The sequence below is a fragment of the Heterocephalus glaber genome, unplaced genomic scaffold (genome assembly GCF_053883595.1).
Source record: "Heterocephalus glaber isolate CG9 unplaced genomic scaffold, H.glaber_assembly_v1.0 deba00001457, whole genome shotgun sequence".
NCBI classification, from domain to species: domain Eukaryota; kingdom Metazoa; phylum Chordata; class Mammalia; order Rodentia; family Bathyergidae; genus Heterocephalus; species Heterocephalus glaber.
Window position 1 is genome coordinate 40,467,636 of NW_028258305.1, and position 2,962 is coordinate 40,470,597.

At 43.8% G+C, this 2,962-nt stretch overlaps 1 long non-coding RNA gene across 1 annotated transcript; it reads left to right on the forward strand.

Annotated features, from left to right (window-relative positions):
- The first annotated feature begins 2,425 nt into the window (after positions 1–2,425).
- LOC147827056 (uncharacterized) lies at positions 2,426–2,933 on the forward strand. Its single transcript, XR_015453222.1, has 3 exons — positions 2,426–2,561; positions 2,675–2,794; positions 2,915–2,933. It is a non-coding gene; the product is annotated as an uncharacterized LOC147827056 (long non-coding RNA).
- The last annotated feature ends 29 nt before the right edge of the window (positions 2,934–2,962 follow it).

Below are 2,962 nucleotides of genomic sequence, written 5' to 3' on the forward strand. Positions count from 1 at the left end.
AAGACAAACATCTACAGTATGAGATAAATTCTACTAGTGTTTATGCAAAATCCCTTGGAGTTAAAGATGATGGCACTGAGTGTAATAAGAATGGTAAAGACTTCACAAGTAAGATTTGGGGTTGGGCATGGTGGTACATGCCTATAATCTCAGCATTCGGGAGACAAACAGGAGGATCTCTGCAAGTTCAAGGCCCTGTCTCAAAAACCAAAACAAAACAAAAAAAATAAGATTTGACCTTGTCTTTGAAAGATAAGTAGTTTTCCAGTTGAAAAGAATAAGCTGATCAGCAGAGAAAATGGCTTCCACAGAAAGAATAGGCCTTAAAATGAGAGGCCAATTTCAGAATCAGTAGTGTCAGGTGGCTAAAATAGGCTTAATGTTGAGAGTGAGCTAGCTGCAAAGGTTAGGTTAGGGGTCGATTATGAGAATCTAACTACTGGTTAGCTTCAAAATGTGAAGTAATCCATTTTGTGTGCTTACATGTTTTATCAAAAAGTTTTTTGGGCCAGGGATTTAGCTCAGCGGTTCCGTCACTTGCCTTGCAAGCACAAGGACCTGAGTTCGATCCCCGGTACCAAAAAAAAAAAAAAAGTTTTTTTAGTTTATAAGGAACAAATTTATTTCTCACATAATCATTTCCCCAAATGTCTAACATCTTTTTTTTTTGGTACCGGGGATTGAACTTGGGACCTTGCACTTGTGAGGCAAGCGGAAGAACCACTGAGCTAAATCCCCAGCCCATGTCTAACTTCTTAATACCATCACAATGAGATTTTTTTGAAATTTTAAAAAATTATTATTTGGTTTTTTGAAACAGGTCTTGCTGTGTAATTCAAGCTGGCCTTGAACTCAAACTCATGGCGATCCTCCTGCCTCAGTCTCCCAAGTGCTGGGATTACAGGCATGCGCCACCATGCCTGGTTTAAAATTAATTTAAATTTTTTTGTGTGTGTGTGGTATGGGGGATCAAACTCAGTGCGGCGCCACTGAGCTAAGTCCCCCAGCCTGAAAGGTAGCTTTTTATAGTTGGGTTTGAGTCAGGATCTAAACAAATGCACACAGTACAATTATCTGTTAGTTATGTCTCTTAAGAAGCACAGCAGAGTGTAGCTCAAAGCCAGAGTGCATGGTCAGTATATGCAAGGCCCTGGGTTCAAGACCCACAAAAGGGGAGTCTTACTCCCTTCTTCTCTCATATTAACTTGTAACAACTAGGTCAGCTGTTACCATAAAATGTTCCACATTATAGATTAGAATATTTGCTTACATGGGGTATCATTTACCTCATCCCTCTAAACCCTGCACTAGCAGTCAACTTTTTTGGGTTAAAGATACTTAATAAGTGGTTCTCCGAGCTTTGTATGTTCTCTTCCCTGGAGGCAAACAATGACTGGTTGTCTCACTTTCAGTGATGACTGGGTCCAGGCATTTTAAAGCTTTCTCAGAACCTTTCATTTAGTGGTTTCATCCACTGCTGGTTGTTGCCTGAATAGTTTCATTGGGAGATAGAGAATGATAATTATTCATTCTATCCTTCTTTTCATATTTACTAGCCATGAATCTATGAAGAACTACCTCTCATAGTTTTTTTGAACTATAGTTCAAACTGGAAAGGCAGGATAGTTACTTTTTCCCTTTTATTTGACATTTTTGGGAATTAGTCACTAGTTACTTCCAATGGCTTACAATGGGGAGCCTGAGGCAAGAAAATCGCAGTGAATTTGAAGCCAACTTGAAGAACATAGTGAGATCCTGTCTCAAAAAACATTCAAAATAGGGCCGGGGTTTTAGCTCAGTGGTTTCGACGCCTGCTGTACAAGCTCAAGGACCCGAGTTCGATCCCCGTGTACCAGAAAAAAAAAAGCCAAAATAATGATACAATTATTCATTTATACGAGGTTTTTCGATTTAAGTCAAAATAGCCTAATCTGAGGCAGCAGAAATGAAGAAACAGATTCGTCCATTATAGATGTAAAATGTTTAAAATAGAGCTGCCCATCACAGAAATGTTTTGGAGCTAACACCTGAAAGAGGAAGAGACACCCATCCGAAAATCTATTAACTACTAAAAGGGTGGGTGACACAGGAGTGGAATTAGGTGTCCTCTTCTTTCCTTAGGTCTTAGGTAATTGTTTTTTCTTTTTTGATACCGGAGGTCGGGACCTTGTGCTTGCGAGGCAGGTGCCAGAACCACTGAGCTGAATCCCTGGCCGGTTTTAGGTAATTCTCGCCATAATTAAGAGACTGGGTCTGTTGCCTAGGCTGGTTCCAAACTCCTCGGCTCAACCGATCCTTCGGCCTCAAAGTCCAGAAAGGCTGGGGCTAGAGGCGTGGGCGATCGGCTTTCTTCTATGTTTGTCTTAAATGTTTGCAGAACCAATGAAAGTTAACAGGCGGAATTGTTTGGCTTACTCCACTTCCTGTCCGTCCGGTACACAGCACTCTGTCTACTGGGTGAGTGGAAACCTGTGAAGTTTACATGGCTTTTAAGTGCCTCAAGAAAGGAGAGAAACATTGCACTCCTTTCTCACCTCGTGCCACCATCAACCAGTAAAGCAGTGAGTGGGGCAAGGCCTCTGACGAAAGCCGAGGGAATGCAGTGTCCCCACCCCGGGATTGGCTTTTCTACTCCTCTCGTCTTATTTTCAAGCTCCCTTTCATTGTCTTGCAGTCTCGGGTCCACCCCTGATTTCACTAGTGGCAGAAACCGGATTCATCTTCCCGCGGAGGTGGCGGTGAACACTTCTTGGTGTCCGGGTCTCAACCTTGGCTAAAACGGCTCAGGGCTGCGGTTAGACTCCCAAGGGCCGCCTGGCGGTGCAAAGGGTTGGACTCGCAGTCTGGGCGGAAAGGCGCGGGCGGCGGCGGGAGGCACAGGTGTAGATCTTTCCCTGCTTGCACTTCCCAGAAGGCCTTGCAGCGTCCTGCGCCGCGCGCGCCGGGCCTTGCCGCGCTGCAT